The sequence below is a fragment of the Equus asinus genome, chromosome 7 (assembly GCF_041296235.1).
Source record: "Equus asinus isolate D_3611 breed Donkey chromosome 7, EquAss-T2T_v2, whole genome shotgun sequence".
NCBI classification, from domain to species: Eukaryota; Metazoa; Chordata; class Mammalia; order Perissodactyla; family Equidae; genus Equus; species Equus asinus.
The window spans coordinates 84,211,145-84,224,099 of NC_091796.1; the positions used below are offsets into that span (position 1 = coordinate 84,211,145).

General features: G+C 41.6%; 1 protein-coding gene across 25 annotated transcripts in view; it reads left to right on the forward strand.

Moving 5' to 3' along the window:
- TTLL5 (tubulin tyrosine ligase like 5) overlaps positions 1–12,955 on the forward strand; it is a 279,445-nt gene that overhangs the window by 150,652 nt on the left and 115,838 nt on the right. The gene's annotated exons all lie outside the window — the stretch shown is intronic.

The following is a 12,955-nucleotide window of genomic DNA, read 5'->3' on the forward strand; positions in this document are numbered from 1 at the left end:
CGTTGGCTGAGGGTTGGTGTGTAGAGGCATCTCCTCGTTTCTGCCAACCTACATGGAATTGGAACATGTCAGGCAGGAGCGTTTCCTAGGTGAGGCGCACTCAGTGGGTTCACAGTGCATCTTTCTGTGTGAGACCTGGAAGGGTTACTGTAAAGTCTTGGCTGCTGCTTGGAATGATTTGGGAAGGACAGGGCCTCAGACGGCTTGGCAGGAACCTGAGGCCCTGTTTTTTTCCAGTCCAGCCCTTCCTTGTGGATCGAGCTGTCAGGGAATCCCACGAATGTCTGGCTTCTGCCCCTTTGTATGTTTTTCCAGCATTTGTCATTGAATTATTTTTATCCATCTCTGGCTTTTTCACACATGCAACCTGGGGATTTGTCTGTTCCTCGATGTTAAAGGTGGGGGAGGTTGAAAGCACAGCCATGAGTTTGTTTCTTCTTTTTGTGACAGGGCAAGGCATCATGGGCATGGGCTGCTCGGCCTGGCCAGCCCCCACTCTAGAGAACATCTCCATGTCAGAACTTTAAATTCTGTGCTGGGGAATGGGGGACAGTGAAGCACCAAATCTTGGAACTTTGGGCTATATTTCGTGTCACCTTGTCCCTCCGCCATCTTACTCTTCCAGTAATAAATTGTAAAGAGTCTGGTATCCTGCTTTACATACTTTTTAGGAACAAGTTTTTCAGAGATTCTGATTCTAGTATAGTTAATACTTTTCTCCATTCCTTTAGATTATTTCTTAGAAATGTTGCTGGAGATTCAGGTCTCTGACTTCTCATCTTTTCTTTCTCAATCAGTCCTTAGAAATGTTGTTTGTTATTTTCTTGAAAAAATATACCACATTCACTTTACATGTGTCAGGTATTATGTTAGACACTGAGGAGTGGTGATAAATAAAACAGAGTCGTTCCTGATCTCACAGAGTTTGCTGTCGAGGATGTATCTTCCGTGTTCTCACTGCAGTGCTAGGTGGATTCTAAAAGACTTTGAAGACATGGTGTTTGATCACTAAGAGGTACCGTCTAGTGAGGAGAAGGAGCCATATACACATGGAACAATTAGAGAGTTGTGTCAGGCAGCATATAACAAAGATCTAAAGTTTATGGCACAGACCATTAGAAGAAAGAGTGTCAAGAAGAGTGTGTAAAGATTTAATCCTGTCACATGCTACAACATGGGCGAACCTGGAGGACATTACATTGAGTGAAATAAGGCAGTCACAAAAGGACAAAATTGTATGTTTCCACTCTTATGAAGTATCTAAAGTAGTCGAAATCATAGAAGCAGAAAGTAGAAAGATGGTTGCCAAGGGCTGGGAAAAGGAGGGAGGGAGGATTAATGTTGACTGCTATAGAGTTTCAGTTTTGCAAGATGAAAAAGTTCTAGAGATCTGTTGCACAACGTGTGAATATACTTAACACTACTGAACTGTACACATAAAAATGGTTAAGGGTCCGGCCTGCTGGCACAGCGGTTAAGTGCACACGTTCCGCTTCTTGGCAGCCTGGGGTTCGCCGGTTCGGATCCCAGGTTCAGACATGGCACCGCTTGGCAAGCCATGCTGTGGCAGGCATTCCGCATATAAAGTAGGGGAAGATGGGCCCGGATGTTAGCTCAGGGCCAGTCTTCCTCAGCAAAAAAGGGGAGAATTGGTGGCAGATGTTAGCTCAGGGCTAATCTTCCTCAAAAAAAAAAAGGTAAATTTAAAGTTATGCTTCTTTTTGGGGGGGGGGGTAGCAATACTTTCTTTTTAAAGTTATGCTTTTTTTTTACCACAATAAAAAAAGAAGAGGAGGAGTATGTAAGGATTTAAAAGAGAGCCCTGTAGTTCTGCAAAAATTATTCAGTGACCAAAATGGCAAGGTTTTGCTTCTATCTTCTGCCTCTGTGTAAGGGAATTATTCTGAACTTAGTCTTAAAATGCTTCTATTTCTTTAAAAGTATGTTAACTTTGTAGATAAGGGGGCCACCTGCCCCTGTGAGGAAGATGGCATAGTGTCATGAGAAGAGAAGGGACTTTAGGGTCAGACAGAACCTGGTTTGCCTTACTGAGTATGTGACTGTGGACAAGTTACTTAGCTTTTCTGAGCCACAATTCCCTATCTGCTGCAAAATGCAGATAATAATACCTACCTCATTAAGTTATTAGAAGATTGAATTGAGTTGTGTGTGTGAAAGTAGCCGGTATAGTGCCTGGTTTTGGTGTAGGTTCTTGATAATATTTATTTCCCCTTCCAGAAAAAAAAGAGGAGAAACTTAAAATTGGACTTGCTTGGGATACAGTATTGCTACACCACTTACTGTCTTATCTAGTTTCGGGGAAACTGGCCCTTACCCGTGTGCACTGGGCTCCTGGGCCTGAGTTAGAGATGTGGCTTCCCAGCTGAGGAAGGGAAGGCCTCAGAGTGGGGCCACAGGAGACTCTTCCTTTTGTTTGACCCCTTTGTGGAAGGGTGACTTCTTTCTACTCGCCAGGCCCTTCCTCTCCGCTATCTTCTTCTGAATGTTGAAATTTCCATTGCAGCCCGATGTTCCAGCCAGTAAACACTCAGATTTTCCATCCATCCCGGGGGTCGAGCTTTGGGAGAGCTTTTCTCTGGAGGAGTTTGGAGCTTATAATTTTGTACTTTATCCTGTTATATAAACAACACTCTCTAGCCAAAGAGCACAATCACAAAAAGAAACAACTTTTTGGGGGGCCTGAAAAGAAGACAAGAAACTCTTTCATGTTCAAAGTTCTGGAGAAGTGATATTTCACTCCTTATTCTCCTTCCTTCTTTCCCATAAAGTTTGCCTGACTTTCCTCCTCCTGAGTCTCAGCTCGCACCAGTCCTCCTTCTTTTGTAAAATATTTCTCTGGCACATGAGTGATAAAGGCCTTTACTTCTATCTGAAATTCCTCTGCTGCTTTTCTCACTCAGCCAGGCGCATAACCTCTCAGGGGTTATGCTGTGTGTCAGTTCAAGCTCTGTGACAGATTCTACAGTTCCTCATTCACCAAGAGAGTTGAGTGCCATAGGTGTTTGTGCGAAGGCCAGAATGATTGGGCTTTTGCCTGTTGAAGGAATGTTAGTAAACTTAGGAAATGTGTCAAAAATAGCTAGCTGGACATCATACCAGGGCCTAGGCAAGGTAAGTTTGAGAACGTTTGGGCCTAGTATCAGGAGTGAAAGAAGTGGATCTTTTCTTATCTGCAATACAAATTGAAATGCAGCTTGCTTTGTGATTCGCCCGTGTAGCATTTTCCAGTTTAATTTGGCTGTTCCCCTCCCTCACAAAGTGTTAAAGATAAACCACCTTGCTTTTCCTTAGGATTAACACGCACGCATGCGTTCACACATGCATACACACACAGAATCATTGTTAGAGGCAAAACTCTATCTTATTTAACTGTTCGCTTTGTAATTTTATATCTATCCACAATTGATGATTATTTTGGTTTTAAGAGGCCTGAATGACAAAAATCTATGTACTAAGCTGAATGAGACTCCTTTTCTAGAATTAGGAAATTAGATCAGAGTTACTTATTTCATAATTCAGTTTAATTCTCACATGGTTTTTCTATTGTCTTCTGTGTTTCCAAATTAACTCTGTTTACCAGCCTTAAAAGAGCTTGGAAAGAATCACAATGGTGAAGAAACACTCTGTCTTTCCTTCTGACTCCTGGAGAGAAACATTGATGATCCATTTTTAAAGCCTGCTTAATGTTGACTCAGCAAATTTAGAAGGACTACCAGCTGGCTTTCCCGAACCTTCAGCTGAAGACCCCATCCTACCCTGCTGCATATCTTTCTGCTGAGAGACTCTTAGCATGTTACTGACCACGTACAACTGAGAAATCAATGCCTTACTTTTTAAATTTCTAGGATTTAAGAGGCTAAAAGGAAAACAACTCCCAGTGTCTATGTTTTATTAAAAGAATAGACTTGTAGCATCTGAAAAGGAGTAAAGGTTTTTTCGTCCTTGCAGCCATTTTGAGGAGCAAAGTTTTGGTGTAGGTTCTGGTTTTCGTGTAGGTTCTCTTAGTCTCCTTTCCAGAAAAAAGAGAAACATGACATTAGGCTTGCTTGGGATGTGGTATTGCCACAACATGTAGGTAGCACTAGTTCGGTTACCACTGAGCGTCACCCACGTGTGGTGTCATACAGTGTTACAGTGGGGAAGCAGTTAAACCTAATCACAGTACTGAGGTCTACATTATTTTTATTGTGAAATACGATCTGTATGTTAAAATTTTTATTACAAACCATCAAAATACTCCTAAAGAAAGATAACCAAGAGAAGCAAAACTTAAAAGGTCGTTTAAATATGGTGCCAAATGTTCTTTGGGAGATGTGAGTAAGGCTGGAGGTGGGAGAGAGGCAGTATATGAGAGTGTAGGAATTCAGAATGTCACATCCTGTGTCAGGCTTGGGTGTTCATAATAAGTAACAGTAGAACTCTTGTCTTAATTGGACTCTTCTTATGCTTCAGAGGTGGTGAAGGCATGTTGTTTGGTTTTCATGAATTATCAGGCTAAGACTTGTATTAATTTAGCTTTAAAGCCAATAATCAATACGATGTTTGGCCTGATTCTTAAAAATAAGTTTTATCATCTTTCTGTGGTAAAAATGATATATGCGTGCATCTCAGTATGTGACTACAGTCTAGAAGGATTTAGGTGAGAATACCAGGCTTTCTGGCAGAAAGGGAGGTAATAAATGGCACGTACTTAAAGGCTAGAGGAAATCAAATTATGTTCTTCTGAAACTGGGCTGCACCAAGGAAAACTGAGTAGATGAAAGAATCTGCCTGTATTATTAGTGCTCTCAAATATCTCGCTAGCTGCTTGAACCCAACACTGACATTTGAAATACAAGCCCCCAAAAGAAAAGTTTTGTTACCTTTTCACCAAATATTTACTATATTGAAATATTTGAAAAAGAGGGAAGGTGAAACTGGTAATAAGTAATGTTCCAGCTGGGAAATGGCTTCATCTGGTAGTTGTTAAAACAATGTTATCCCCGAAAAGTTCACACACATTTGCTGAATATCTCCTACATGCAAGGCACTGGGCTGAAGTCCAAAGGAGGTAGTGGACAGGGTCTCTACCCTCAAGGAGGAAAGTCAACAGTCATTTAAATTATTAATGCAAGTACTGTAAAGTAGTATTGCTTAATTGTCGAATAAGAGGATTATGCTGTAAGTGGGATGAGTTCAGAGGAGATAGTGATCCATGACTGGAGAAGGTGGCAAAAATGTCACAGAACAGAAAGGGGTGTGAGCTGAATCTGGAAGGGCACATGGGGCTTGGATAGGCAAAGAGGCTAACATTAATGAAGAGATAATTGCACATTTACTTTGTGCTTGACACTATGCGAGGATCTATGAGAGGATCAAAGAAATGTGACCCACACTCCTGCTGAGTTAGAGTTGACTCTTCAGCAGGGTAGTCTAGAGAATACTGCCCTGTATGTTTACTTGTTTTTTGTATGTGAAATACAAAGTGAGTGATTAAAAAGGGGCATATGGTTTGAGAAGGGTTCACAATTTAGAAAAGGTATAAAGATGGATGAAAAGATAGGGCTTTGCAGAGGAAGGGTTTAATTCACTCCTGGATTATGTACAGGCTACAGATAAGTGAAGGAAAAAAGATGAGGTACAAGGTGTCTAAGGCATGTTCAAGGGACAGTGAATGGGAACCAGTCTGGCTGAAGCAAAGTGTTTCTGTTAGAAATAATGTATTAGTCAAAACACGTTTGAGTTTCAAGTGATAGAAACTGAAATCAGCATGGCTCTAACTGTAAAGAAGATTTTTCACTTCATATAACTAAAAGGTCTAGAAGTTGGTTTGGGCCCTCACAAAGCATCATTAATCATACTTTCTGCCTTCCTCCAGTTCACAACTAAATTATAGAAAAAAATCAGGCATAGCAAAATAGTGACTTTCTTACTGATAAGTATAATTTGGAGAATGCAGCTTGGGGATATGGCACAACTGGGCTTCTCCCTCTCAAGTCTAAGTCTTTCTCATTGGTTTTATTTCCTCTAAAGATTTTCTTTATTGATATTTTCTTAATTTTGTTAATTAAAACAATTTTTAGGGAAGAAATAAAAAGATCTTCTAATGTACCACAAAACAAAAAGAAAAACAAAAAATAACTTGGGCTGATTTTCAAGATAAACACGTGCGTCTGGCCAATCTACCTTTCCAGTTTTATTCTTCACATGTTCAGCTCCAGCCAAACTCAGTGGATCAGAAATCAGTATATTTTCCCATCACTACGTTCTTGCATATACCATTCTATAGCACTTGCCCTGTTAGCTTACTGTTTACTTACCGTCACTCGGTCACAAAAGTGTAGGTTGTCTTACTATTATATCCCAGTGCCTTGGTAAACAGTAGAACAAATATTAAATAAAAGAATGAATGAACACCCTGCTCCCCACCTACATTTTCACACATCCAAGCCCCTTTTTCCTACAGGGCTCAGCTCAACTCAGCCTTTCTGCGGTCTTTCCTGATCTCCCAAGCAGATGTCACGAGAATTTCTCTTCCTTCTATTCCTCCTCTACTGCACTCATGTTCCTCAAAGGTAAAGTTCAGAGGAAGCTCTGGCTAAGTGCATGATTTTAATTCCTAGAGGATGGATCTTTGTGACTCTTCCTATCCTGGTGAACCGAACACTAGGAAGAAAGTCGTGTTTCTTCTTCATTGCGTTTAGGGCTCACACACCCCTTTTCCCAAGTCATCAGGTCCTTACTGCTTTTTGGACCCTATTCAGTTCTTTATAGTTACCCAAAATTGAAAGTGCCCTGCAAGCAAAAGGCTCTCCCCAGTCTGGGCAGGGTGTGGAAGAAGAGGAAAAGGCAGAGAACCTTCCTTCTACCATTCTTCTCCCCAGTCCACCTAACCCACAGGAGTCTTAAGAGCTACTGCTAGAAGATACTTAAGAGTGAAGGGGCGTCTGCCATCTTTGACAGCCCAGCGTGGAATAGCTGTCTCTTTACTCCAGCCTTCTCACATTGGTTGACTAATAAGTTGTAGTATTTGCTGAAAATGTGTTTCTGTGGTGTTTCAGCTTTTTGGTGTTCTTTATAGTTGTTCCTCTCTCCTCACTGTCCTTTGTTTCATAGATTTACTGGCATCTCCTACTTGAGTGGTTAGCATGGGGAATGTATAATGTCAGGCCACCATCTCCCTTCTCCAGGTTCTAATATCATCTATCTCTGCTGTGACACTTACCACTCCTCCTTATATTGTGATTGTTTATGTACTTGTCTTACCTCCCATATTAGATTGCAAGCTTTTTGAAGGCAGAGACCAAGTCTTACACATCTTTCTATCCTTATAGTTCCCTGTACAAAGTGCTCAGTAAATATTTGATGAATAAGTGACTAGATCAATGCTGACCAATATGGTAGCCACAAGCCACGTGTGGATATTTAAATTTAAATTAATTAAAAGTAAATAAAATGAAAAATTCATTCCTCAGTCGTACTAGCCACATTTCAAATACTCAGAAGCCAGTGTGGCTCGTGGCTACCATATTGGGCAGTGAAGGACTAGATGGTTGACCCAGAAGATGTGATAAAGACCCAAACTTGGTTAGTGGATTAAAAAAATACAAAGGAATGCGTTTCTAAGAAAGGCATATTCTTGATTATCCTCTTAGGCTCTTCTGTCGATGTCAGGCCTCTTTTGTTTAGAGCTAGAGATTTACCACAGATGCTGTTCTTGAACTAATTTGTGGTGCTAGGAGGCGCATATTCTAATGCCTTGGGAATCTCAAAAGCCCAGAGCTTCTGTGTTACAAGTCTCTAACCAATCAGATCTGAACTGACTGAGGGGTAGGGGCTTTTTAAGCAGATCAGGATTATTGTTTTATTTACTGAGATATGCCCATGGCTGAATACTGGGGAGAGGTCTCGCATCCCTACACTCTCCCAGCCCTCATCCCCCCACCTGCTTGGCTGGCAGCTCTGACTCGTTAATGGAGCTGCTATAGCCCTGGGGAACAGAGCCAAACATGCGGAAGTGGTTACGTGTACTAGCTCCCAGGGAAGCTGTGGCTAGCAGGGGGAGTGGGTGGGGTCCTGCTTGATGGCTTTTCAAAGAAGCCAAATCTTTGAAGTTTTGTTTTAGCAGCTGCCAGGTATGCTGTTTCAGCACTTTGCAGACTCTCTCACTGTGTTCTCATATCACATTTTTTCTTTACTATATGTGCATAGTATATACAATGGAGCTTGGATGTTGGGAGGGTAAATATAAAATTGTGAAGTAAGTTGCTAAACACAACCCTCTTGCTTTTTCTTTTTACTTTGACTCTGCTGTGAAATAGCCACTTTCATGCTCCCTCTTCCCTTTTCAGCTCTGACCCTTTCTGATCACCTGCCAAAGGAGAGGCTAACAGAGTCCTCTTCTATTTTGGGAAAGTAGTGAGTTTTTAAAACTGGAGCTCCTATGTTTCTCCCATGGATTGGGGCATCCCTCTGGGAATAGAACATCTCCCTTTTCCAAAAGGACAGATGACGCCACCCACCAAGCAACCCTGACACTTTGGTCTTGGAGTAAATTTCTTCAATGTAGATCTTGTTCATCATTGAATCCTCAGCATTTAGCACAATGTCAACGTAAATATTTGTTAAATGATTGCACTTGCAAGTGCTCTGCTGAAGGAGAGGGACTGGGTGGAAGAGTGCCCTCTAGAACCACACTCGAGCTTCCTCTGCTTCCCTGCTTTCCTGCTTACTAATCCCTTTCTTCCGTCCCGTCCACAGTCACCTCAAACCTTTTCCATCTACCCCCAAATTTGCTCCTTCCTCTGAACTCTACTCTTTTGGAGTATAGTCTATGCTCCCTTGTCTAATTATCTCTTATGCCTTCGTTCTTTCTCTCCTGAGATATAAGTCATTTAAAGCCAAAGGCTGTATTTTATTCCTATACAGAGAAGCCTGGACCAGGGATGGGAAGACCCAGGTGCCAGTCTCAGGTCCACGTAGAACTTCTCACTTGGAGTAAATCCTTTGACAAGACGTCAGCCTAATTTCGCCATGTGGAAATGATGAAGCCTGGGCTGTCGTGGGAGTTTGATGAGCTCATGTGCATGAACGTGCTTTGTAAACTTTAAAGTACTGCACACGATTAGGTATTTTCAATATTAATAACACTTCTCACTGTAAAATAGTAATGTTTGTTTATGCTGCTGATGATACACAGACTAATCTCTCCCAGAGTTGAAGTAAATCACAAGTTCAGTCCCACATTACTCAGCTTGGCACAGGTTTAAAGCGTTAAATGGTCCATTCCAGGCACTCTCTGTCATCACTTCTTTTTCAGTCTGCAGGTTCTTCCTTTCAGACCTGTGGGGTCATTGTTTTTGTTACTAGTCTCCCCCTTCTTCTCCCCTCAGGCCCAGGCTGAGCTCTCTGTTTTAACCCCCTCAGTTCTTGGAGAAGCAAGGTTGTCCCATCTCATTTCCCACTTCGGGCTAGAATTGCCATCCTGGTGGACCCTTCTCTCCTCAGCATGGCCACCTGTCCCCTACAGCTCTGCCCATCAAGAGCACTGGGCCCCTTCATCGTTCTCCCCCGCCCAGCACTGCATCTTCATCAGCAGCACGGCTGGGGTCCCTTCCTGTTTCCCCCTCCCTGCTTTTCTGCCGGGCTGTCCCCTCAATCCCCGCTTTCCGTGTCATCTCCTCCTGCGTTGTCTTTCTTTCTCTGCGCTCAGACCTTTCTTCCAGAAAGGCTGCTCCCCCTTTGAAGACTCTTGTGTTTGGTGCTTCTCCACATGCCTGTCGCACAGTCCCCATCACCTTAAGGCATCTCCTCAGATAAAGTAGATTAACAAGCACTGCCAGTTTTCAGTGCTATCATATGGCTTGAGAAGGTCCAAATTCTTTTATTTTAGAATGTCTAAGATCTTACATTTAAATGTTGTAGCCTAGTGTTTGAGAGTCTGTGCTTTAGAGACAGACTAATTTGGATCCCTCCTTTTGTTAGCCGCTTACACTTGCTTGTTGCCTGGGGCAGGTTCTTTGAACCTACTCTCCTTATCTCTAAGTGAGCATGAAATGCCCCCTTTCTAGGGATGTTCTAAGGAGCAAATAAAAGCTAAATGACATAAGAAAAGCACTTTTATACAGTGCCTACCACAGAGTAAGTGCTCAGTAGGTGAGAATTAGTGTAAACATTTTCACTTCATCTATCGATATCCTGTTTTACAGGTATTAAAAATTGAGACCCAGAGAAGTTCAGTGGATTGTGCAAATTCTCGTGCCTACCTGGTGGTAAAGTAAGGACTGAAACCCAGGGCTTCTGATTCTCTGCTCAATGAAATTTTCGTTTGATTGCTCTAACTCCTCTCACTTCTCCTCTAACTAGATTACAAACAGCAGACAAGCCCAAGTTGAGGTGTTGGCAGGTCATGGAAGCTGGTCAGACCTAGATCTTTTTTTTTTTTTACTGGAGGTTTCTTTTTTTTAAATCAATTTATATGAGAATGTTAATCTTTTACTACATTTGCTTTCTATTTGTTTTTTATTTGTTTTAGTTTCCCTTCGGGTGGAACAAAGGACTGCCCCAGAGAGAGGAATCTTCATTTATTCATGTATTTGTTCTTTCAGCAAACATTGCATGAATGTGATGTTGCCAGGCTCTGGGTAGACAAAGACCAGAGTGATGAACTCATGGCCTTAATGGTTGGTCCAGTGGGTAAGAAAGAGTCACTGTGAAGAACAGTCACAGTACAAAAAGCATACCGATAAAAGGCATCTTGGGGCCTCAAGGAATAAGTTTTATCAGAGGAAGACCAGACTAGACTTTGCAAAGGATGGATTATTGTTTTTTAACTAAGTGAAAATGGCAGACTTGTGTGAACGTGGAGATGCCTGGAAGAGCATCCCTGAGTGCAGTGTTAGGGGAGCATGGCGTGGGAGTAGGGAATGGCTGAGGATGAGATGAGAAAGTTAAAGTGCCTGATAGGCCATGCTAAGGGGGTTTTATCCCATTGTCTATTCTTTTAATTAATCTCAACTGAAGAAGTCAGGAAAATTGTTTCTTTGTTTGTTTTAACATTTCTGGGTCTTTATACTTAATATTTCCACTGTCTTTCCCTTCCCCATTCATATCTGGCAAATTCTTTTTGTCATTCCAGATCCAACCCAACTCTCAGCCTTACTCTGTGCACCTTCTACCACCATCCCATGCAGAGGCAGCCTGCTTGCCATTACCTGTAGCGTTTACATTGTGTTATGATTAGATTTTCATGTTTTTCCTCTACCACCTCCTTTGAGGTCAAGACTTATACATCTTTATACTCCTGTCCCTTAGTGCAGTATCTGACACATAGTATCCACTAATTTAATGTTTGCTGAATGAATTTAAATACCTAGGTTCGTAATCACAGACCGGACTTCCCACCTGGACAGCTCTTTAACTAATGCCTGTTTTGGGCACCTGAAAAATTTAGACAGATCAAGTCAAGACTTTCTCTTTTAACCAGAGCCACAACTCAACACGCTTGCCTTCTTTAGGATCTGAGCTTCAGCTTCCTCTAGAAAGGAACCCTAACACTAAGCTGGTCAAAAACCTGCTATGGCAGCAGTTGTCACCCTTTTTGTGTTTGCAACACACTTCCACGTGTTAGAACTTTGCTCAGCACACCTGAAGGAAGTAAAAGACTCAAAAGAATACTCAACCCAGTGAATTACACCCGGTGGAATTAATATTAAAGAAGAGCAGTATCTCACAGGGTCCATTAAACTGCTGGAGGTGTCTTCCTCACTGGGTCATTCTTCAGAACTATGTGGCTATTTGAACAGTCTTATTTATTTATTGCCCTGACTCTAATATATTCACAAGGAGAAGTTTCTTCATATTCTAATAAACACACAGTCTGTATTTGGTGCCATCTTGGTGTTACATTTCCCCTCTTACATATTGCAAATATACCTTGCTCTTCTCCATGCAGCAGGATCCGGCCAGCTCAGCACCAGTCATCTGACAGACATGGCTGTAACGCTGTATTAAAATATATCAAACTTTACAAACTTGAGAAGTCTTCTCAGTACAGAACGGTTGAGAATCTCTCTCTTAAGGCTTTAGTGAAGCGATGCATTGTAGTCCAGCAGCAGACCATCATGATAATGTACCCTGATATATGCTGTGGTAGGATATCAAGCCACTTTGATATGATAATGTTTTAAAGCTAATTTTTCTTTTCTTTTAAAAGTTTGTTATCTAAGTAATTGCATTAGTCATCTAGCTGTAGAACAAATTATCTCAAAATTTAGTGGCTTAAAACAAACATTTGTTATCTCACTTTCTGTGGGTCATTAATTGAGGAGCAGCTTAATTGGGTGATTCTGGCTCAGGCTTTTTCATGAGGTTGCAGTTCAGATAGCAGCCAAGAGGGCTGCAGTCATCTGAAGGTTTGCCCCAGGCTGGAGGATCCACTTCCGTGATAGCTCACTCTCACATGGATGCTGAGTTCATGCTGGACGTTGGCGGGAGGCCTCAGTTCCTCACCACGTGGACTTCTAGCAGCTGGGTTCCTCCAGAATGAATGACTCAAGAGAAAGACAGAAGCCACAATGTCTTTTATGACCTAGCCTCAGAAGTCATATACCATTTAAAAAAAATTCTTTTTTAATTGTGGTAAAATACACATAACATAAAATTTACAGTTTTAAGTGTACAGTTCAGTAGCGTTAAGTACAGTGGTCCCCCCTTGTTTGGAGGGGGTACATTCCAAGACCCCCAGTGGATGCCTGAAACCACAGAGAGTACCGAACCATACATATACTGTGTTTTTTCCTATACATACCTACCTATGATAGTTTAATTTATAAATTAGACACAGTAAGAGATTAACAACAATAACTAGTAATAAAACAGAACAATTACAACAATATTCTGTAACAAGATACTGATAACAGACAGTTACTAAGTGACTAATAAGTAGGTATCGTAT